This window comes from Colletes latitarsis, chromosome 8 (assembly GCF_051014445.1).
Source record: "Colletes latitarsis isolate SP2378_abdomen chromosome 8, iyColLati1, whole genome shotgun sequence".
Classification (NCBI taxonomy): domain Eukaryota; kingdom Metazoa; phylum Arthropoda; class Insecta; order Hymenoptera; family Colletidae; genus Colletes; species Colletes latitarsis.
The window spans coordinates 32,624,815-32,650,202 of NC_135141.1; the positions used below are offsets into that span (position 1 = coordinate 32,624,815).

The 25,388-nt window shown below is 39.8% G+C and overlaps 1 protein-coding gene across 2 annotated transcripts in view; it reads left to right on the forward strand.

Annotated features, from left to right (window-relative positions):
• The window catches only part of LOC143344712 (TWiK family of potassium channels protein 7), a 264,886-nt gene that overhangs the window by 143,567 nt on the left and 95,931 nt on the right, over positions 1–25,388 (forward strand). For both annotated transcript variants that reach the window (XM_076771023.1, XM_076771024.1), the window contains one exon: positions 19,812–19,947. The gene's annotated coding sequence lies outside the window, so the exon portion shown is untranslated. The remainder of the gene's footprint in view (positions 1–19,811; positions 19,948–25,388) is intronic.

The following is a 25,388-nucleotide window of genomic DNA, read 5'->3' on the forward strand; positions in this document are numbered from 1 at the left end:
TCCAATACTCCCGTATCAGAACGTTCTATCGACTCAGCAGAGTGCATTTCTATCTGGAATATCGTTAAACGTAGTTTTAAAAATTTGTGTTTTTCATTTGATCCAATCGAAAGTGTTAAACGTACTTATCTTCGAGACTCCCCAGTAGTAGAAAATCTTAAAAGCTTGTACATATATGCAAGAACAAAGGTAGAGAAAATGCAACGTGTAACAAAATCTTGAGGTATTTCGAGGGAAATGAACAGAAGAGACAAAAAATTGATAGGAAGAGTACAATTTACCAGTGTGGTAATGTCATGGCAACAAATGTGTACTGTCGGAGAGAAGAATGAAAGCTATGCAGACTATCTGGGATCAAGGAAGAATGGCTAGCATGCGTACTGGGCGTATGTCTTTACACGGAGGATTTACTACCTGAAGATGCGTCTTTATATAAAACCGCAAGAGACCGGATGAGAAGATTGGAACTCGGAAGAGAGGAATTCACCGGGCAGAAAATACTATAAGCGACAGGAGATACCATGACGATGCAGTTTAATCAGGAGACTGAAATTTATGGTTAGAATATCCGAACTAGAAAATTTAAACAGAGAAATTCACAACAAGCTGTCTAATATACAAGCAAAGCTGTGTGCTGATGAAAAGAATTCTAAATGGTGATTCAAAACCTATTTTTTAGCCAAAGAATAACCAATAATTTCTTAAAACAATAATTTTGAGTATATATTAAATTTATGACGCTTTCAATGCATTAGATTTTTTATTATTTAACACATTGACTGCCAGATGGAAACTAAAATTTTTTAGGAGACCAAAACTTTGATTTCAAATAATTGTAAAGTACATAAATCAAAATTTGTCTTAGTATTTATTTCCGTAAATTAAAATTCATGAATCCTATTCAAATTTATTTCTTTTAAAATTTCAGCATGAGAATTAATTGTTTAGGTCCCAAAGTGCAAAGTCTTGTCACCCATGAATGGATGACGTGGCAGTCAAAGTGTTAAGGAAGACAGCAAGGAAGGCTTTTATGAGATAATGGAATTTTTACCGAACAAAAATATTTACAAAATATCTAGAAAAATATTTTTTGAAACTTTATAATACGAGGAAGAATACTTAAACGCTGGTTTATTACTTTCCCAAGTCTAGAACATCCCCCAACAATAAAGTAGTATCATTCCGTCTTTTTAAAATCCAGACTTTTAAAAATGCTTGGTAATTATTTCCACACGCTGGAGCCTAATTCTCGACTGCTGTGGTTCTGTAGGGAGGGGGCAGAATGCAGAAGTTACTCTCGCAAGCATGACCGCCTTTCCCGTATTACAGAGCGAAGTAAATCATTCGGGGTCTTAAACGAATCGCGGTTGGAGAGGTTCCGGATGAGGTTAGCCAAGAAAAGACGTACCGTCGTCTCGAACGGTAGTCTCGAGAAATCTACAGATTAACCTGGCCTCAACTCTTCCCCACCTTTGAACACTTTTCCTACTACGCGCGGCAGCCCATGCTTCCTTATCCGCCTTACTAATATTGGCGCAGCAAACTGTTTGGCCCGCAAGAGCAGAGAGGCACCGGGATACCGTCTGTTACATCCTGTTCCTCCCGCAGGACCTGCACCCTCCCTCCTCCATCGGGATTCGTGGAACCGCTTCTCTCGTCGCGCCTCACCCACCTCCCCGCCATCTTGATGTCTTCTGCCAGAGAACTTGGTCCGGCTGGCTTTACCATCGTCCCCCCATCTTTCCTCCTCCTCCCTCCGCCTGGTACCCTCAAGTTCCGCAAAGTGAAATTTACAGCGCGCCCAATGGCTTGTTTCGTGCGCGGAGCTCGTCGAGGAGCGTTAGAATCTTACTTAATATTCTGCCGGATCCCATGGGCCATCTTGCCTTCATGGTAGACTTGCCAGACATGGCGTTCGCCGCGAAAAATCACTCGAGATAAGCGTTTCACCCACAATCTGAATTATCGAAGAAGACTCTGCACGGTCTTTCGAGTGGTTAGAATCGCTAAATATTCATCATCTTGATTTTGGTACGAGTAGATTAATCCCTTCACGAGTCTTATATATTAAAATCAACACAGGTTTACGGTCACGATTCGAATTTTATAGATTTGAAAAATTATTTGAAATTAAATCGTACATCATAGAATTAAATACTCTTCTAAAGTTCGTAATCATAATTCTGCTTGTTATTATATTCTTGAACCGTTCATTCGGTTGCATAACATATGCAGGATTACCAAAGTTCAGGGAATGTTTAGAACCTTAGTTAATATTCTGTTGGGTCCCATGGGTCACATTGGATTCATAGAGGGAGTCAGTACACGTGGTATTTGCTATACCATTTCAGCAAATATTTGAGGCGAGAATTTTTGGGAATATTACACATTATCATTTAAAATCATAACAGATTTCTAGTATGAGAATTTTTCAATATCTCTGCTATTGCAAATACTTATTTTCCAACTCGAGTTCGGAGAGATCGGTTCTCAATCGAAATCGCGGTTTACTTTCGTTAACAATCGTTACTTTCGAGTCTCAGAGACGGTTTTTAAGCCGATTCTTCGGGCTAAACTTGGAACAATCGCCAACTGGAAGTAAATTGATGAAAATGAAGGGGCGAGACGACAATCGATAGGATATTGTGCGATAGAAGTAGTTTTTTGTTCACCTTTTCGCGTTCGTATCGGACGATTATAAAGACTCCGGGCTCCTTTTCGCGAAGTTCGGAATTCATCGCGGCGGATATAAGTAAAACTGTTATAACGGTACAATTTCCTCTGGGATTCGGAGGAAGCACTCGCCGGTATCGAGATAATAGACGACGATATAACGAAAGCAATTTTATTAAGACGTCGAAGCGTACGATTCGATTTATGACGCAATTCAAACTCCTTTCGTAGCGGTTTATACAATGACCTCGGAACTTGATTTAAAGAGATTTTTAATAGTTCGAGTAACGGACAATCGCGGCGAATTTATGTGCGGTTCCAGTTCGAAATTACGCCGGGACGATAAAAATTTATTGGCTCGAAAGTGCGGAATCTCGATGGACGAATTCCTGAATGATGTCTTCGATGAATTGTAAATGCGAGGAAAATACAAATGACGACGAAAGCATAACTATGATATAGAATATCAGATATCTGATCTAATAATATCATAGAATTATTTTACACTCTTCGGTTTTGTCACACGATATTACTTTATTTCACGATCAAAAAAATAAAATATACACGCAAGAACTGCTCCGTATCGGGTAGGGTGAAAGAAGAGAGAGGTTCCAGTGACCATAGCTGTTTTACAACATAATTTAATGCTATACTAAAGGAAACGAACCATCTAATACTGCCTCGAGTTTCCTCAAAATCCACCCTTGGGTACCGTCCTGCTTTAAAATATATCATAGTTTATAAAAACATGTGTGTAGTTAAAATATGAATTCCTCGAGCATTAAACCCACATTAAAAATGCATCAATTTCGTAAGATATTTGGGGAATTTTTTGTTCTATTTTCTAAAATTACCGTTTCGTAAAATGCATTGTTTGCTCGTGTAATGTCGAAGACAATTATCGTCGCAATTTTTGCACTTTGATTGAAACGACGTGAAAGGACTCGAAATTTCTCATCAGCGCAGGGGATCCACAACATGAATAATCCCGAAATAATTAACGGCATGGAATTCGATGTGGGGGCTTTGATCGAATGAGCTTACGCGCGTAGAGTATGCGCCGGGTACAAGGTCGATAAAAAGAGCCCGATAAAGGCGCATAAAGGGAGAGGAGCTTTGCCTCGTTCAATCTCCTCGTATGGAAACTGATATTCTATAAAGCGTCGACCTGTAGTACACTCTTTCAGTCCTTTGGAAAACGCATCTGTAACACATGATGACAAAGAAAGAGGATTATGCTGAACGAGAAAAAGGGTAAAATGAAACGAATAACGATAGCAAGCGGAAAGATAGCGAGTATTTTCTTCGTTTTTTTCGGTTTCAGTCGCGTCGGCTACGCTCTGTACCTCCATTTTCCATTGTTACGTGGACACCGACCCTCCACTTGTTTACGTGAATTTAACCCTATGTGACCCCGCCTTCAGATCGCATAATCAACCATTAATGGACTAGTATTATTATCTGTTTACAGTATTCCCTCGTTATATGCACAAATTTTATCCCCATTGACTGATATTTACGACACTTGTAACTTTCTCCCATAACGAATTCTCCGATTGCACAAAATCGTAATAAATAACGTCCCCGATGATCCAACTAACACAATACAATTTTTCCACGCTTCATGCTTCACAGTTTGCCATTCGCTTATTTTCGCCTAGCGGTTCGTTCCGGTTTTCTCGTTCTGCTATTCAATTGTCGCTTCTCGTGGAGGCCAAAGGAAGTGGAACGTCCACGACAGGTGTCACAAATTTTTGCGAACGCGATAGCAGAAGAAGCGTCTGACTTTTATGCGATATCCGAGAGAACTCTGCGAATGATTTATATTTCGATCGACCTCGTATTTGTAAATTTTTCCAAGAACGCGTACGGTCATTGTTACGTAATTTTAGTCGTACGAAATAGTCCATCCTAGATCCAAACAAGTTCTAGTAACATTTTATCAACTTTTTGTACGTTAATGAAGATGATAAATAAATATACATTTCATTTGCAATATTCGAAGCAGGTTCCTCATCGGGTATAGTTTCTATTAAAACGGCCATTTAATGTAACCTAAAATCAGATATAAAATTACCTAAGAAATTAAGCTCATTGAAGATATATATTGGTATCTGCAAATAAATTTATTTATTTCAAAGAAAGCACGAAATAAAAATCGAACAAAATCGATCGAATTTTGTGGATGATTAACGAATAGAAATTTGATGATAAAACGAACTTCCGGTATACGTTGCACGTATGCACACTTATGCATCGGAAGTGACATTATATCTAGTAGTTGGTGAGTGGATGGGACTCGTGGCACACCTTGTCCGATGTATTGCTCGTGTGATTTACCATTGGGAGTTATTAAGTGACTCCTATAAATGCATACCAATGCATTCGAGCTGGCAGTACGTGCGTCCCACATTCAAAATTTAGGAATGCTCGTAATGTACCACGTGCATCTGCCGGTGCAACCCTTGAGACGAGACGAGACATGCAACCAAGGAGAGGGTTAGAGAGAATCGCGTCGTGTAACTCGTCGGGACTATATTAAATTCGAACGCGATTCAAATTTCGGCCTAGCTGAGCCCGCAATATCTGTTCGCGACGTTGCGAAGGTTAGAGTTCGTGTACATAACCGGGTTAATTTTCCATTAATTGTAGAAATAACGCCTTCCCCCATCGCTTAATCTTTTAACTGCTCGAGCATGTTTGGACTGGAGTGACGATATTATTTTGTTAGAAAATAAATTGTGAAATTCATTTGGTAGAAAGGCTTTTGCTACCATTGTTTAATTTAATAGTGAAGAGATACTTTTGCAATAATACTAACCACTGAAACTCACGTATGCAACGTAATTTTATTCCGATTTAAATAAAAATTTATGCAGCCAAATTGAAACACTGGAGGGATGGATTCTTCGTATTTATCATTTCAATACCGAGCATAATTGCAGGGAAAATGATAGTTTCATAAAATTCCTACGCGTCGTCGTTTGAATCGAGGTCGATTTCTAATCAGCTGCTGATCGTGATTTCACCGCATGCACAGCATCGCTGAAAGAGCGAATCTTCACGCCTTTCAATGTTTTCAAAAGGGTAATCCGAGTCCATTCACGATCGATGCCAATGGCCGATGTAATTATCTGGAAGCTTACGGAACGTGTAAGGTGTACGAACAGTAGTTGATTAACTGTTACTCGTGGCCATTCGTCGCTACATATTTCAGTACCAATATAAGGTAAATGTGCCGGTAGTTGACACTTCCTGAAACAAAGAACGAAAGCAAAAACACCCAACTGTCTTCGTTAATAATAAATAAAAATTGACAGTTTTGTCTCGAAACAATTGCAATTGTCGTTTTCGATCCAATGTTACACTGTTCAGAAAAGATATTGCGAACATCGGAGATCGTTCGCTGGACAAATTAAAAAATTAAGAGAAACGTACCAATAAACGTAACGTTTTTTATTTCTCAATAGTCTCGAAGAGACGTTACTTTTGATCGAAACTAAAATGTATCGATGTTCATCGACGGATAGAGAGCTCCTCGATCTCGAACAGGATTAGAAATAAAATCGATGTACCGCATTCTTGGATTAATCCGTCCACGAACAAGCATAAGACCGCGCTCGCGATGCTCTCGATCGTCCTTCCACCCACTGCTATTCAGTTTTTTAAGTCTTTCCAACGTAGAATCCTTTGGCGTGTAGTGGAATGTACAGAGATAGCAGGAGGATTACGCTGAGGTCTTTTTTTCTTACTTTCTTCCGCTACGAGGGCCGACGTGACAGGAATAAATGGCAGTCATCCCTCTCGAAGCAACGCACTCGATACTCGCCCTTCCAGGACCGGTTCTGTACTCCCTGTTGTAGAATCTCTTCAAGTATGATGCGTATTTTACCGAGAAAAATTCTACTGGATCGCGAAAAAATATCGCCAAAGACCATAATTTATCGAAAACATTCGTATTATTCGATCGCTTCGAAACTCTGGTTTTGGACAATTTTTCATGAAACTTATTTTTACAATCTGCTTAAAATTCCAGAGCTTTATTTAGATTTATTTTGTTTAAAGTGCAATCTTGAGAATTAATTGTGTTAGCTCCTTAGTGAAATGTAAAAATGAATAACTCGAGATTGAAACGTTGGTGTATTTAAAATCTATTATCCCGAATTGCAATCATTTTTTGTCATTACACATACGCAATTAATGGTAAATACGATGGGTGGAAAAGTTTTTAATTCGTTGACCTCGAAATAATGGAATTCGACGGGAAGTCGGAGAAACAGTATCCGAGTCTTTATGGACTTGCCAACCCTCATCAGTTTTCCCCTGTTTCGCTCGATCTTCCTCCCACAACGATCATCCTTTACCTTCCGTTCGCGGGATTCCGTTCGTACACGGCGCGGTAATGCGGATTTACTCGATTCGCAAGCCCGATTTCTTCAGCCAGATGGATAGAAACGACTAAAAGTTCCTATGATAAACGATCTTGTCTGGATGTTAAAAACCCAGAGCGTTTCTTTTTGCTACGTCCCATGATTCTTTACTTACGCCATTATTTTTACGCGTTTCTCGTTTGCGCTTAACTTTTTCGCGGTCTGCACTTTTGAAGAATCGTTACCAACCGATTCGAACGGAACTGAAATACTGCGTTCGTACGCCCGCGGACTAAATCATCTTTAATATCACGTTCAAGTAATTAATCATATTCGTAATAAATGTGTTTCTGGAAAATTGATTACAAAAATATATATCTTTACGTACACCATTGTTCAACAAAAATTTTTATCGAATTTTAGCTGGTTCTGTGATTGTTTCTTTTGGAGAAAAATAGCGTTTCCAATGAATAGGATCTTAACAAATTCAAAGTTTCCAATCTCCGAATTAGATACAGAATATTTAAAGAAATTAATAAATTGAAAGACTCGGGTGTTATTCGAACAATTTTTTATGCAGAATTCCTATGCACAAGTAACAAAACTTGAAATAATGAAGTGTTTCCAATGGTACAACATTCGAATAACGCAAGATCGAGCAAAGTTTCAATGTATTCAGCAAATAGGTCGAGGCAACTTCCAAAAGACGTTCACGTTACTAAGGATTCTAATTCGATATGCTCACAATATCGCCTGTGGCATTCTGCAGCTAGTTTCTTGCTCGATGATCAAAGATTAGAGAAGGCTTAGTAGTCACTTGGAAAATTGGATCGCCTGCGTTGGCGATGCGCTAATTTATATAACGAGTGTGAGTATCATGACGGATAACTACAAGCAAATCCTCTTAACGCATACTTCGATGCTTATTAGTTAATTGCTGACTGTGCTTAATTTAATAATTCGATTACACAAATGTACAATAACGTTTACATCAATCAGCCTCGGAACATTCGTCAACTTTCAAAGTCCACACATTTTGGACATTTTGTACTAGCTATCCCACTGGTACTTGAGCTCGTAGACTGACAGGATTCAATTAAAGCAGCAACTGGGTCAAAAGACTGGGGGAACCTTTTCTCGCCCTCTAGACAAGTCGATCCTTTCGCTTGTCGGATTTTAAGAACCGCGGAGGAACGACAGTCTCGAAACGGTATCGTCTAAACTCAACCGCGTATCGTTAACAAACCTTAACAGTTCCTCCGAACTTTGGGGGCGCTAACAAACTCTGCGTTGGCCCGCGAGGTCCAGCTCAGCAACTTAAAATAACTCGATGCGTTTTAAGCGAAACGTCAATACGATGGACGTAGTGTAACGCGTCCCGGGTCATTCGATAGACGCTTATTCGTCTCGGTTACCCCGTTCGACCGTGGAAACTGTTCTCGTTTCGCAATGGTAACATCAGTCACAAACAAGGTCGTAACTATGTACGTGGCTGTCTGGCCGACCGAGCAATTGGTGCACCGAAAACTATGTTAGACTCGAGAAGGTTCTCCGAAATGGAATTACCCTTACAAACCAACCTCGCGGTCGAGGTATCCGTACTTGCAATCTAGCTGCACCGACGTCTTTCTGAAATTTCCTATAAAAGTTCACGGAACGTTTATTGTTGATCTCCATTCTGACGCGATTAATTTGTTTGCTCGTTTGGACACTTTCGGACCTGGGAATTTAAGCGCTACTTTTGATTTACGTGTTAATGTTTGTAATATTTATCTTCATTGGAATTTAAACGTTATTTTTGGTATGTATCAAACATTCTCGTGAAATCCGAACGTTTCCAGAATCCCGACGCGCGCCTCTAATATGTTTATTCGTTTCATTGAAAAAATACCCATCCAGAAAACGATATATAATGCACGGGAGAGAACGCCAGACGATCAGGGGAGGGGAACGAAATTAAATCGATGCGAATATCATCCTCTCTTCCCCCGCAATCCGGGGGATCAGAAATTGCTTCCGTACGAGCGGATGCACAAAGTTGGCGAGCCCCGACACTCGAGGGGTCGCGATCCCCTAATGAACAAGACCGTAAAATCGGTGAATTGAAATATGATCCCTAAACGGTGAGCAGGGCGCTCGCGAAGCATTCTCGATGCTCGGGGGTAGTCAGCCGTCATCGGTATTCATCCTTCGGCACGTATTCTGTCGAGGGTGGTAGATTGACCTCCTGAGAAAAATCACGGCCCTTGTCCGTGACTATATTCCGTCGAGTCCCACTCCAACGAATCTTCAGACCATTTCTCTCCCCCCTCCCCCGTCTACGCTCGTCAAAGGCCACGGGATCCGCCGTGACTCCTTTAGCGATTCAATTTTCTTAGGATAGCACGCGGACGTGCCGTCGAGAACGGCCTGAATAAGATATACTCCTCGAATTGAGAACGCGGAAGCGAAATGAAAGGGTTGGATAGGCCCTCGGCGAGTATCGTCCCGGAGTACTTATTCGCCTTTCCATCCAGAAACCGGTCGCGCTGGCACAAAGACACCGGGTGGAATTTACCGCTTACTCGGCCGTTTTAAATCCTCGAGCGGACGAGTACCCGGCCATTTGCCCTTTTAACCCCTCCCTGCCCTCTCTGGCGTCGACCGTTTTTCAGCTTCTGTGCCGCTGATTCTTCTTCGGTTACGCGCGCCACTCGAAGACCCGGACGAGTCGCGGGGACCAGCTTCCGGCGTTGTCCTCGCTCGATTAATATTCCCGCGAAGCGCAAAAGCCTGGAACACGGGATCTCTTTTTGCTCGGAAGGAATCCTGCTGGCCGGATGAAATCCCGGGAGTCGTTACTAATCGGTGCCGTGAAAGTCGGTAATGGATTCAGGGGTCGTGGCAAGACGCGGTCCTGGTATGAATATTAAGTTTCAGATTTTGGGAAGACATTTCCGGATGGGGCGGGGGGGAAGGAGGAGAGGTCGAGGTTCGAAACGATCGCTCGCGTTGAATAATTTCAAGCTCGGCGTGATCCTGCTCCGGGGGAATTTGTTACAAGGGTCCGAGGAGCGTTCCGATGTTTAGCTTTATGCATATTATCGGTTTACGTGCACGGTGGATTCGCGCATCTATTTCACGAACAGTTTTGTTTCACGAGAAATTTACGTTTAATTCGTTGAATGGCAGGATAGTAATACTTTTTACAAAATCAAAATTTTGATTTTTATAAATTTATTTCCTTTAATATCAACTTGAGAATTAATTGGTTTGGTTCAATTTGTTATGAAACCAACACCTTGATTTCTAGTATACTATATGGAGAAAAAATTGAGTCCTACATTGGAAACTGTCTTTGACGGTAGAATATTCTTGGTGTAAGTAGTATCAGTGTAATATGCACTTGCATTTATTTCTAAGTCCCAGATTAATTATGCAGCAAGACTCCGTTTAACGCTGCTTCGTTAAAACGCATTTCTGCACTCCGTGGTAAATATGTACACGCGATCAGTTATTAAACACACGTAGCTGGAACCGTGTGTCACGTAAAAAGCGCTTCCTTTATGTAGCCGACACAGTGGACGATTAATGGCGACAATCTTTCCTTTACAACCGATTTATCGAGGCACGTGCAACATAATTTGCCCCAGTGTCCTTTTAGACGTTGCTACGAGCAGAGTTTTTAATATACTACTTTATTACTGTCCGACCTACGGGGAAAGGAAGTATTAAAACAGAAAAGATTTTCGAAACTACACAAAATGAATTTGTATTTTGTCTGCAAACGTCTCAATGGATTTCAATTAAATTCTGTATTTAAATGCTAATGTCAAGAAAAGTCTCTCATAAAAATATCGTATTAAAAAGTGAAGTATATTATAGATTATTAATAGAGTTAAAGCTACCATTGTAGCGCACGATTGAAAATTAAGCAAGATAATCAGGACAAATGTAATTTCGGAAAAGACTGTTACAAATAGTAGTCGTTCTACAATCGTTTATCATTCGACAAGGGTCTGGCTAGGCAAAGAAAATGGATTCTGCATGAATTGAACGACGTTCGAACGCTGGGAACGGCGATATCTGCCTCGTTTTCCGGGAGAAACAAACGAAATGCATTTTTAAGCAAATCGGCTCGCGATGAAAAATGGTCTTTATATGATAATCGAAAACACAGTCGAATAAAGCAGAACCGTAGAACTACATGTCGAAATTGTCGTTTTACCAGGAAAGGATTAATGATTGCTGTTTGTGGTTGTATGGAAATTCCTTGAAAATCGCAGAAGTCTATTTTACGAGTAACAAGAAAAGAATTTTAATCGAGGCGAAGGCAGAAATGTACGATAATTACTACAGTGTAATTTTTGCATAAAGAATGATGACGTAAAAACTTGGATGCAATTTTACTAACTTTACAAATAATTTTGTTCGATCATGTTAAAATGAACGAAGCTCTAACCCATACGACGATGTTTGGAGGTGTTTGTTTCGCGTTTGGAAATTACCCCGTAGTAGATAAATATTAATTGGTTTACTCGTTGTGCAGGATGGTTTAATCTGAGGATTGGAATCCCAGTAGGGATATTTTAAGCCTCCCATCAATGACTTTATGGCATCAGACTGCATAAAAATGCGCCGTATCCTGCGTGTAATCTGAATATTATGAGGAGGACATAAACTCGTTAGCTACACAGTTGCCTATAAACCTCGTTTTAACGAGCCCCCCGATATATAGTTCCTTGACATTTATTTCGCAATCAAATCCGACGTAGTTCTAAAGATGCAACTTATAGGACGAACGGAAGTCACCGTTTCTTCTCACGTAGAAACCATTAACAGGGATCGTGCTCCTTGAAAAGTTTCCCCCTGGTTTTGATCAAACTTCGTATGTTCGCGGGGAGGTCAAATATAAGAGATACGATTTCTTTCAACAAACAATAATACAAGTTCGAGGGGTCAAACTGCCCTTAGAAGTTACAACCCCCAATGGCGTCCCTAAATATATTGGAGTTACAACAAAGTTTGTAAAATAAAATGATAAAAGTATAGTGCTCTATTTGATTTAAATAGAATCGATTTAGTTGAATTCGCTACGAAGATACATTAAAGACTTATGTACATATACATGTGTATTATTCCGAGAGATATTTATTTGATCATATTTTATATAAACTCGATAGAAACATGTTTAATGATAAGCTGTATTCATTCTGAGACTTTTTACAAAATTACCGTTGTTTTTAACGCATAAAATACCAAATAATTGAGAATAAAATGTGCGTTTATAATCGATTACGAAATAATAAATCGTATAAATGCATTATAGTCGAATTAACGATTATCCGAATAATAACGCATTGATAAACGGCGGCAAGGGAGACCCCAATACGCGTTAGAAAGTGCATTAAATCGACCCAAATTTATGCGCAACTATAGCGATTGATAAAACGCTCGAAGCAGTCGTAAATAAGCGTTAAAATAGAGCCAACCAGTGCCCGAAAATTAAAGGATTTTCACCTGAAAGGCCATTTAATGAAGTCGATTGTTTTCAGTAAATTGAAACGTCACTCTCTAACAGGTTATTTCTTTACTCTTCTATTAATATTCCCGGTAAGAAATTCACGAAAACAATCAGAAAATTGTTAAATTGAATCTTTAATAAACTAACTTCAAAACCGAAATTAAATATTAATACAAAATTTTCAATGTATACGTTAAATCTTTGTGAAAGAAAAATTTTAAATTAAACTAAAATTTTGTCCTTTATTTAGTAATTTTTCAAAATTAAATATTTTCAACCACTATATTAAATAAAAAATTGTATCGACCATATTCATGTCACGTTCTCTCTTTGTTCTTATACTTGCAAAACAACACCATTCGTTGCTGGTGAAAAATTCTTTTGAATTGTTTAAATAAACGCGAAAGTGGTATAAAAAAGTTTCAAACATTGGATTTAAAAAATTAACGACATGGTCGTACCTCGGACTCGTAAAGCGGCTTACCTCGTACCAAATTAATCTTCTGTAACTAATTTCGTAAAAGAGAACACAACTGAGAATTTCCGAGTTCCGTATTTACGTCACGTCATCTTACGTACAGAGTGAAGCATTTAAACGAGGGCATCCAGACAACGGCTTTAGACGTGCAACTACGAAATAATACTTCGGGACACAATTACAACGCGTTTGAAGTGCCAAGTAATCGCAACGCGAAAATATCTGTCAAGATCTTGTTCTCGAAAATTATTGTTTTAAGTGACATATTCGTGTTGGACGCAACACGAAAACGTAAACAGTATTTTGACGTATATGTTTTGTTGTACGAATCGTAATATATTCACTTTATAACATCAATGATATTTATTTATTATTCATAAATATGATATGAGAGCATAAAGGGTTAATATATACAGCTTATAATATTAATTTTTTGCTAGGTGGGTAATGAAATAAAATATTACGCAGCAGACACATTACATACTAAACAATATCGATTGTCCAGGTCCTATCAAAACATTCTATAATACGTTTCACATAATATCGACGAAGCGATACAATCATATTTCAGAATAGAATTGCAACGCAGTTTCAACCGCTGTGTTTGTTTTCTAGGAACTTGTAGTTAGCTTCAGGCTTCCGTACACATCATAAACACACACATGCGTGTAAACATCATTGAGAACAACTGCCACGAGCAGACGCGGCGTAAACAACCCCATTTCGCGCGATTAAAAATCCATTAAACGGTCTCGATAGAAAACCGGGATTCGACGCTCTCGAATTATGTTCGTCGAGCGTATTTCCGCGGGGAACAGTGGCGCGTGCGATATAGCGGTCGTCGAGGGAATACGTCGCGCAATAAACGTCACTAGGAACACAGCTTAAGACCGGCCACGGCTTGGGACTTTTGCCAAACTAAGTTCTCCCGGTTCCGGACGGTCGTTTTGCTCGTTTACCAGCGTCCAGCCAGTTCTCTTGGCATCCGAGGTCCCTGTTTCCCTCCACCCCCAGCGTCCGTTCGAGTATCGTTAGCATCGTCGCATCGGCGCGGCGGCACGTTCGTCTCACACCCTTAGGCTTACTTTCCAAAGCTCCCGGGTGTCACCTTGGCGACACAAACCTCGCAAACAACCACTGCCAAGATACAGCGAACCGTTTCTACGTTTCCTGTCGACTGGCACGCCAGCCACCGGACGGACGCCTGCCTCCCCCTCTTTCTTCGTACGTCAAGTTGAGCGTGGGAGTTCACGGCTACCGGTCCCCCGAGAGAACTCGCCAAACTGCCGAGTTGCAAATGTGTACAGACGACCCTCGGACGCGTTGGTCGATAGTCTGAACGAAATTACTCTTCCATCCTCTCTCACCCCCTGAGGCTAGCTGCCCACCCCCGTTGCCCTCCGTGCGTTTAACGGATCCTCTGCAACTTTGTTTTAATTTCGTTTCACGGTGGCATTTTATCGGACCAGATTTCTGGCGTTCTTCAAACGAACCGTCCTTTCGTCGGGAGACGTTTTCGTATTTTTATTTATTAGTTAACTGACTAATTTAGTAAACCCATAATTTACGAAAGAATTTTCAATGTTTCTTCGTAATTCGATATGAATTGTCCTCATGTCTGAACCATTATTGACCATTTCTACTTGTAATTGAGTCTTCGGATGCTGGCGATTTTGTGATATTGTTTTCTTCGTTCTCCATCTTATCGTCGTCAAGTTAGTTGAAATCAGTTAAAACGTACAATGCGATATCAATATTAATGCTTAAAAATAAACAATTTAAGTGGAAATGTTGATTAAGCAATTCGTGTGGAAAAGCAGTTTCAGTCGACGAAAGTAACTTTTCTCATTATGCGAACACGAAGTACGAGATAAATAAAAAGCAATACAAATTCTAATGTATTTATACAAAGTATAATTCTAGAAACTGGACGAAGTTTACTTCCCAAACAAAAATTTAAAAAGTTGATTAGTGACACAGCTAAATCCCCCACTTTCTGATCAAATATTCATTCTTCGATAATCAAAATCAGGAAATTTCTTTCTACAATACACTTGATTACAATATTTCATTTACAAAATTTTATTTATTCATGCAGAATCTAAATTTCAAACTTCCAAGACCATAATCAAGTACGAAGAAGGTATTTATTGGTCTCCAATTCAATCGACATTTCGATCGGAAATCTCTTTCCGTTCATTAATTTCTGTAGCTGGTTCCCACGAACGCGACGGTTTGTTTGTTGCGAGACGTCGACCAGATTTGTAAACCACTCTGTTCGAATTATTCCTCGGAACTGCGGGATAATTAAGGAAGTTTGGCCGGAGGGACAATCAGCCACGACTCTGTCTGCCTTTGCGGACGTCTCTGCGGAAAAGGAGCCATGGGAACAGACCGGTCCGTGGCGATCTACGATCCACGTTCGATCTGGCGTCTTTCGATCCGAGGGGCCCCGCGCGATCCACGGTGGGAAACGAGAAGTGTGTCGACGTCGGGAACTTCTTGAGATCTACTTCGAACAATGGCGTCTTTGCCCCTCCGTCGCGCAACCTAGCAATTTCGTCTTGTAACTCCGTCGCAAAGGGAGCAAGGGAAACTACCAAGTCCGCGTAACGTGGAATTGGAGCACTGTAGCGACAGGTTTCGCCCAGATGCTCGTTAGGATCGCGCGAAATATTCGACGAACCGTAGCAGACAATTATCAACCGAGTTCCTTGGAAACGTAAATCTGTTTGCGGAGAACGAGAGGGAAGGATTACAATTACTTTCTTTCGTTCCTTTGGCGATACGCATTTATTTCTTATATCGGAGACACAGCTTTATATGTGACTTATAATTTTATATTACATTGTTTCCGTACACACCTTAGAGTATTACAACAAAAGAAAAACGATACGATTACAATTACTTTTTTGAGTTTATTTTGGCAATAGATTTTGAATCCACCTTACATCAGACGCCATTTTATTTCTTTCTATATAATTTTATTTCGTTGTGTCGTATAACTGAACTGATAATGCAAGACTCGAATTACATCGTTTATCTACTGCACAGTATCAATAATTTTATTACGTTCGTGGAAATTAGCATTTTCGCGAGATTTATCAGACGGCGTAGAATAAATAAACAGCTCGTACGTAACGTTAAAACGCGTGCTCGCGGAGGAAGATTAATTGTCTTATTATACATTTGGAAAGATTGCTGAAGCGACACGGTATTTCAGGCAATACGTTATCATAAGTTGAATAATGCAGCGCTTCCGCTGGCTCTTATGTGCGTTTAATATAACCATTCAGAAAATATTGTTCCATTATCAGCAACAGAGCCTCGAAATTTACCGACCAATATATTTCGCCGCGAAACGTACGATTCACAAATCTTTCTTGCACGCTGGCTTGTTGACTTAATTCACAGAATTAAATCAACACTCGACGATATATTCCCTAGCAACTAGCCTTGTAAACTTGCTTTAATATTTCATACTTATCTCGTGCCGTACGATTCACGGGAATTTCATTTATCCGGGTCTCTTCTAATTCTTTCACGGGGTTTTGGATACAAAAATTGAGTCAAAAGCGTATTTAATTTGCAAATTTTTCGATATCTCTTATTCTCCCTTAATTTGCCAGGTGTATTGAATTAAATAAAAAGTAAACCTAAAATAGAGAAGTCTAGAAAATTTATATTCGTATCTTTAAATGTTTACTGATAAAATATAGACATTTCTTTGCAAAGTCTAGTTACTCAAATTTAATATTTGACGTGACGATTAAGGTTAACAAATATTGGACATTTTCTGAATAGATATCAAGCGGAATGTTTCTCAGAGATTAAACCAAAGTATTCCCGTTCGAAAATCGCCGCATTCCTATTCATTGTTCCCGGGGAGAGGGCGAGCCAAGAATCGTCGTTTCAGCGTGCGGGAGCGTAAAAAACAAGGGGTTAGGGAGCTCGCGGTGGCATCAAAGTATGACCGAAGTGGCTTCATCCGCGCTCTCGACGGAGTGTACCGTATAAGCGGTGACGGAAAAGGGAAATTTCATTTCATATTCCGTCGTTTCTTTCTCCGCCGCGCCGCGACGTTCCTTTTTCCACCGAAATTATCTGCGAACCATGTTACACGTGCCGCTCTTTGCTCGTTAAAGTGGAACATCAAGCTGCCTGCAACCAGTGCTTGACGTCGCTTACACGAGACGAGTTACCTAAGATTGGATTTCTAAAGATGCACGTTGTTTTTGCTGACAGGAGACAAATTTTTTTTCCCCCTTAATTTAAAACGCAACAACGAGATCAGGAACAAAGAAACTTCCGTTTTATCTCAGGACCGAGACTTCCTATCGTATATGATTTTTTTATAGGGAAGGGAATAACATATTTTATATTTCATTATGTTCCATAGAGTGATTTTGTAATATAACAGAAGATCCTTGCTTAGTAATCTAAATAAATATTTGAGGAATGCATAACATGTTCGAATTCTATAATTTCATAAAATGTTAGTATATGAATTACATGTATACTTTCACAATCAATATTGATACTAATTACGGATATAAAAATTAAAAACAAGCAGTTACCGAGGAGCTTTCATTCGCGTGAACAAAGGGAAAGAACGGAGTCTGTGTTTGAATAAGATGTGTCTTATGACAAATAAAAGAGTATTCAATGCGAACTCTAATTGATCGTTTGAGACAATCGACATTTGTCGTTTCAACAAAAATACACAGAGATTGCGTTTTGTATTTTGCTAATCAAACCTCCGTCCCATGGAGCTAGTTTCACGTTTTATATTCCTTTACTTATCCGTGCCCATTACCCATTCTCCGCTTTTATTCCCCTTTTCAAATATCATGAAGCTTCACGCTCCGCGACTCCTGTTGCGCGTTTTACGCCCTTTCACCTTGCGTTTCTTCTATTTTTCTTCTTCTTTTCCCGCACTGTCTCCGCATTAGATGCTTTCACAGATATGGGTGCATTTTCGTTGCTGACAATAATTTCCATAATGCTGCGTTCGCTGGAGAATCGTGCGTTATCTGCGTTAAAAACAATATCCATCCTCAAAAAAAAGGGTCGAGAAGATAATGTTGCTCGGCCGGAAAGTGTCAGTATTTTATTCGAATTAATGAAATGAGTAACAAATATTATTTAATCGAGGGCCTAAAATAGGGCGATGTTCCCTTCGACAGTAAATAAAAATTGTAGAATAACATTCTATAGTAAAAGAATTAATTTCTGTGATAATTCATTTTGAAAATATATGGGGCTTTATTCAACATTTCCGAATTATAATACCCTCTTTGATTATATCAAGGCTCCCACGCGGTAATAATATTTACATTTATAAAAATTCAATAACGTTCCGAATATTGTAATAAAACATTTTCTTGGCGGTGTTTGTTTGCCACGAAAATGTCGTTTTCCCTTCCGTCGCGCAAACAAGGGTAATTTACGCGTTGGTTTGTACTTATACGTATTAAGGCAATACACCCCCGTGGAGGGTGAATATATTTACCGAAGCTGTGGTTTTAGTTCGAATTTATAGCCGTTCCTACGTCACCGCCTCGATACTACTCGATCATAACAACTCCTAAGGGTTGCCATAAAAATACGTGGCTGGGTTTACGCTACCGTCTAAGGAAACAATGTTAGCTTCTGTTATCTTTTAATCCTTTAAGGGATCACACCAGTGAGAAAGTTTTAAAAAATCGTAACATTTTTTCTCTGCTTCAGAAAATAGTTGAAAGTTTGAGAATTAATTCGCAACTAGTTAAAAAGTAATATTTCACTCAGCCATAATAAAAAATTTGTAAAATAAAATGAACAATTTATAATCCAGTTTTATCGTACGCTAGTCGTATAATCAATAGGAATTGCTGAAACTTCTTTGAGTATGTAGCGTCAAAGTAAATGTGAAAATAAACATGAAAGACAGCAAAAATTATAGTAGCTGGTATAGTCATTGGATAGAGGATGAAATTACCTTTAAAATGAGCGTTTGTACGAGTCGATAGCTTCATTAGTTCCGGAGATATGACGATTTTAATTTCAAGTCGATGCGATGGCTAGTTCCGGAAATATAAGGGTCCGGTGTTTGTTTACTACGGCCTTGACAAGGCCGTTGACCGCGCGCGCACATTGGAAAGTAGGTCACGAGTCACGTGCGAGACAAAGAGGTCGGCGCGACGCGTCAGACGGAGACAGCGATAGTCGAATTAAGAAAAATTGCCATTTACATAAATCGCGATATCTCGGAAACGGAAAGTCCGATCGTCAAAAACAAAAAACCACTTTAAAGAGGAAGCTTTGCCGCTTCTAACAATGGCTCAATAATTAATAAAACATTAATAGTTTTGGAACTACACGCGTCTAAAGTTTAACTATTTTCAATACGCGTTATTAGACTACTAAGACAGTGGAAACTGGGAATTCTCTCTTTTCATCTTTTCTATTTACATCGGAAGCTAACCAGAATTTGATACCAAATTTTGTCCAGTTTTTTTTACAAAAGAAATGTAAATCATTCTCCCACCCTCTGTATAGCTCAGCTATACGAGCTCTGTGGGAGGCTAGCACCGATTATCGAGACTGTCACAGTATTTCATCGTGGCAAGCCCTCGGCCTGGCTTCCTCCGGTAATACGAATCGGTCTTAAAGCTTCCTCTGCTCTCCACTTTCGCATCGATAGCGGGAGCCACGGAGTTATTGCCCGCGTTTTTATTGCACGAGTTATTGCACGTACGAAGGCCTGACACGGAAGACAACAAATTTTCTTTCTGTATCTTTCCAGACGGACTGGTAGGAAATGGGAAGCGGTGTTTTTGAAAAATAACTCGACTCGTCACGGCCTTCGTATCGGGGGATCCCCGTGACTCAACTATTCCATTGTTCCCGGAGAAGCCAACAACAGCCACGGAAGACGCAAGGTACGTCCAAAAGGTTTTCCTTCTTCTTTTACCCGAGTTCTGTTTTTCCTCGTCGTTTTCTTCGGATGTTCTTCCGGTCACGGGTGAAATCGTGTCATTTTTAATAACGTCACTCTGCGTGGGGGAGGGGGGTAGCTCGGTTTCGCGGAAAAGTCCGTTTCCGCGGGATCGTGACGTGCAATCCTTCTTGGCAGTTCGTATATGGAACAGGGGGGAAAAGCCTCGACGAAACCGATAAAATTTTATTAGACCGTGCTCGGTAGATTGATCACAGGTCATGTGACCGTTTATTGTCCGGCGAAACAAAGTGATTCGGTCGTGACGAAAGTAGAGCGAAGCGTGGATGACACGCTCCGCAGAGTGGAATGAATTCGAACCTTTTGATCGTCGACGCTTCTTTTATTCTGGCGTTCGATCGTTAAGAGCGGTCGATTTTAAAACGAAACGTTGGACAGTTGCCCGTTCGTCGTGCCTTTTTACCGCGACGTTTCTGAAATTCGACGGCGATTAGAACGGGGGGAGGGAGGGGGGGGGGGGACTCTGTGTCAAAAAGTTTATTTGTATATTTTTTACGAGTTCGACACATTCGATGTGCCTGAAGACACAATATTAAGGAGGTGGAGGAGCGTATATACGCCACAGGAAGGAACAGGAAAATAAAGATTGCACAGAGATAATATTATCACTTATAAAATTTTGTAAAATAATTTTAATTTTGTTTCTTAAAAAGTAATCGTTTTAAAATGTTACTTTATATTCTTTAGTCACAGCAGTTGAATCGCGAGCACTCTTGGAACAATATGATTTATGAAATTTGAAAATAATCTTTTACGCGGATGTTCTGAAAATCGAAACGTGTAATTTCGCGATAAGCCGAAATGCACCGAAATTACTGCTGATCAAACTTTAATTAAAACTGAGATCTTTACGCGATACGAGGCAAATATTTACCATGGTTTTCATAGATGAATATCCGCTCGGGAGAAATTTACCAAATAAACATGCACCGAATTAGAATTCGTTCCGACGTTGAAATTCGAGGCTTCTTATTTTCGACAAGATCAAACCGTACGTGATTCCAACAATGTAGAAATGTAAAAATATAAAAAAAGAAAACGACGAATGAAGTAATCGAATAAGAAAGGAAGTAAAATAGAGAGCTACTGTAATTACTGTCGGTAAAATGGTGGAATCGAATGCATAAGTGGTAACGCGAGCAGGAACCTATCAACACATATCTTGGCCAGTTCCCATTTGTATTCATGACCGACATGTTTCTTTTCTTTCCATTCGCGTTCAATAAACTCCCGGTCAGGAAAATAGGAACACGTGAAACTCAACCGACATTTCGAGGCATTGTACTAGAACGAGCACGACGCAAACTGAATACCACTCTAATGCCTACTCGAAACCTTGATACTGGTATTTACATGGATCCAGCGTGAGCCTGGAGTCGATTCGATAGACATTCACGGCCGTGGCAATCGAACGTGTAACTATTCACACGGACCTCCCCAACGGTTCTGTATTATCTTGACTGTTCGCTCTTCTCCGCGCGTGCAAACGACCCGAATATTTGCTGGCGAAAGAACGGGAGGAGGTCGTATGGAGTTTTCTTTCTATTCACCGTAGCATCCATCCTATCATGAGAACTTTAAGTATAAATTGCATTTCTTTGAACGCGACTTTGAATACCTTTTCTTCCACGGACAATGGAGATTAACCTTTTGGCCATCTGAAACGGCCAAAACGCCTTGGAACGACAAATTTCGATAGATTCTCTTATCGTAGAGGAGGGGACGTGACAAGAAACATAATAAAATTACAAAAGATCGAAAATCATCGCACATTATTCGATTGATCATGTAAACTCTGTATACGAATAAACAGATATAATTGAACAATCATTAGAAAGTCTAAAGTTATCCTTACATTCTAAATTATTTTTCTAAAATTGTATAAGTGATGATATCTGTTATGTACTATTTATATTTTGTTGTTCCCCGCATATTACATCTTTCGTATTAAATTATTTCTCTTCCCGTTAATAAAGGAACAGTAACGATAATAATAATTTGTTAACAAGAGGTTTAAGTTTGCCACGAGACATCTCCCGTCGCGTGGCAAGGAATTACAGACGACAAAGTAAACATAACGCACTTAACAAATTGCATTTAGCGAGAACCCGCGCGGCAGATAGCAGTTCTCGGTTCTACGGTTGATTGTCAGCCCCGGTTATTCGAACAAAGTTACTAATTAGTTGCTCGAAATTTTTGTCGGCGAAAGCCGCGACGAACTAGACGTCGCCGTAATTATTCGCGTCTCGAGCTTCGCGAGCTGCTTCGCGAGCTGCTTCGCTTCGCGCGATTTTAATATTCCCCCGCGGCATGGGGCGTCGACATAGTTTGTCCAATTTTGCGGAATTAGCCGGTTCGATGTTCGAGAATGAATCGGAAACAACGGGTCGAATCGACCGATAAACTCGCGTTTTATCATAATTTCTATGGCGGCTCGTCGTGGAATATCGCGGCTCGAAGAACAAACTCGTAAAAAAAATGTTTTATGTCCTGCACATGCGAGCGGAAACTGGTTCCTCGCTCGTGCCATTTTTTTTTTCGTTCCTGCATCCGCAGCGTACTTTTTACGAGGTCCGCGAAGAATGGTTTCCGCCGCGATAAAATTCGCGCGTCTAGTTGTCCGTCTTTGTTTCGCGGGACAGGCGTGTGCATGTTTTTGCACGAGCAATTTTGTACACGTGGCGTATCCCTGACTTTGAATTCCCTCCCCTCGCGCTCGTAAGGAAGCTGCACTCCTTTGATGCACCGCCATTGACGTTTATAGGAGCATTCTACGGACGGTATTCAAGTCGAGACGAGTCGTAGCTAAACAATTGACTAAAATATATTTTGCAAGAATAAAAGGAAAGCGAAATATTAACAGAAATCTATTTATTTAAGTCTGGACAAACTATTGTTGTCGATGATTTCAATTTGCTTACAAAGTATATATGCATATACGAGTAATAATAAAAGTATTTTGTATATCTTGAAAATAATACAAATATTGGGATAGATGTGAATCTTGAGGCTATTACTGAAACTTTTCGGCGAAATTAAAAAATTTCAAATCGTTCTAAAAAAATTATTTTTGATTGCAGGGGTAAATTCCAATCATTTTTGGTCATTAGACATACCCCCGAAATCCTACGCACTTTCGAGAAAAAAATTCCTTACCGAAAATGTAATGCCTGACCATACGTTGACATGTTTCCCTGAAATTTCGTGCGCGTGTTTAAAAAATCATAACTCGTGAACGGATTGGAGGATTTTAATGTTTCGAAATGCAAACAACGCGTATTTTAGCGAAGAATATTTAAAAATTCGAAAAATAGTTGAAAAGTTGGTCCTTGAAGAAATGTCTTGGTTTGAATTTCAAGTAAGTTTGTACAAGAAACTTTTCTAATATTCGCTCGTTTCTTAAAAATTCGACGAGATTTATATTCCCGCAGGAATCTGCCAATAAACTTCGAGTACAGTTCCAATTTCTCAAATATTGACATTTGTCAGCACACATTCGCGAAACTTAAAACTCGAAGAAAACACGCATCAGTGTTCGATGTTTTTAAAGTTTTTGATCAAACTACCTTCTTAAACCGGGTATGTCAAACGCGTAAACCGATCCCTTGGCTTTGAGTGTACCGTCCAACGAGTAAAGGGATGAGATACGCGAGAACGAGAGAGAGACAGAGCAATGGCGAACGAGTATCGCATTGCAGACGCTCGGGGGCCGAAATTTCAAAGCGACGCCTCGCGTGTATCGCTGTGTCAATCCCTATTCCAGTGATTTCCAAACTTTCAGATGACCTCCTTTCGCCCTAAAAGAAAAGAGAACCTTCGCTCAAAAATTTAAGTTATCCATATTTACATTTCCTTTCGATCAGAATCGAAATTTTTGTATTTTAAAACACCTGTTACAGACGTCACGATACGTACTCTATTTATACTAAAATCGCGTGGTCATATCGGAGTGAAATAATATTTTATAAACGCAAAAAAGCTAGTATCTTTTTCTTAATTCGGATTACGCTAATTTGCTCGCAAGAAACGCGACTCCCTCCGAGCATAAGTCACAATTAATGCGACGCGTTTGGTCAGAAAAGTTTTACACTCGCTATAAAAGCGCGCGCTATGAAATATGCGCGCAAGGGCGACGCACTCCCCTAACACGCCAACTGCAAACAATGCAATTCGTATTACACGGGAAAATGCTCGAAGTATATTTTCGAATCTGCACCTGGGTATCTGGGTTTCGTCCAATGTGTGCGCAGTACTTTTGCGAAAAAAGGAAAGTAAACATGAAACGAAACATTTGCGAGCACAGAGGAAACCAGAAAAAACACTGGGGCTAGGGAAATTTTACTGGCTCGATTGTACTCCACTGTTGCACGCGTAGTTTGTATCCGCTGGTATATAGAAATTCTGTTGCTAGTGTAAATTTTTCTTTCTTTCCCGCTATATTCAACAACCGTGACGGGAAAAAGAATAAACTTTCTGCAACCTCAGAGTTTGTGCTAAGGATTCCTCAACGAGAACAACGAGTCCTCCTAACGATAACTATAATGACATGCACTGTTTGGCAAACAAGAAGGAACACTTGTACAACAGCAACTTCTGTTCTTCAGTTTTATCACTTTTTTTTAAATTGATATTTTCTCTCATCATCATTTATATACAGTTCGTAGAAAAGACACGTTAACTATCGATTCTTTTAGAAATGTTTAGTAGTCCTCGATTTTTGTTTAATTAAATTAATGTTTTCTATCCATTCGACTCTGAAGAAATATATTTGGTATTTCACATTTGCGAGAAAATAAATAACGGTATTGTTCGATGCAAAACGAGGTTGTATTTGAAAAGTCACTTTTATCAGAGGCTTCCTGGGGCTACCAAAATTTTCATAAGGAATCTTCCGAGCCATGTTCTCCGAGTACAGTTCGTAATACAGTGAATTTAAATTTGGGTTACCGGAGGACCAGTCTTCAGCTGGAATGAACTCCGGGATACCGTTCCATATCCACTTTTAAGTTGTTTTTACTCTGTAAGCTTGGTTCAAGTCCTGTTGGAAAATCCGCCGTCGCCTTTAGAAAAGTATCGTACCCGAGGGTTTTACTGCTACTTCGAAAGTATACTTGTATAGTATTTTTTTTTAATAACTTGGTTTAATAACAAACCATGCTTTAATAACTCTCGACAAAAAAATTATATTTTATTTTAAAATTACCTAATATTTAGCAATAGAGAAATAGTGAAATATTTTACGCCCTATCTCGAGCTTGACGGGTTTAATTAAGCTTTGACACGTCTCTGTTTTCGCGCGATCCTCTCTAAAAAAGTCACGTGATCGAAGCGAGCCAGTGCCGCGTGAATTCAAATAAATTAGAC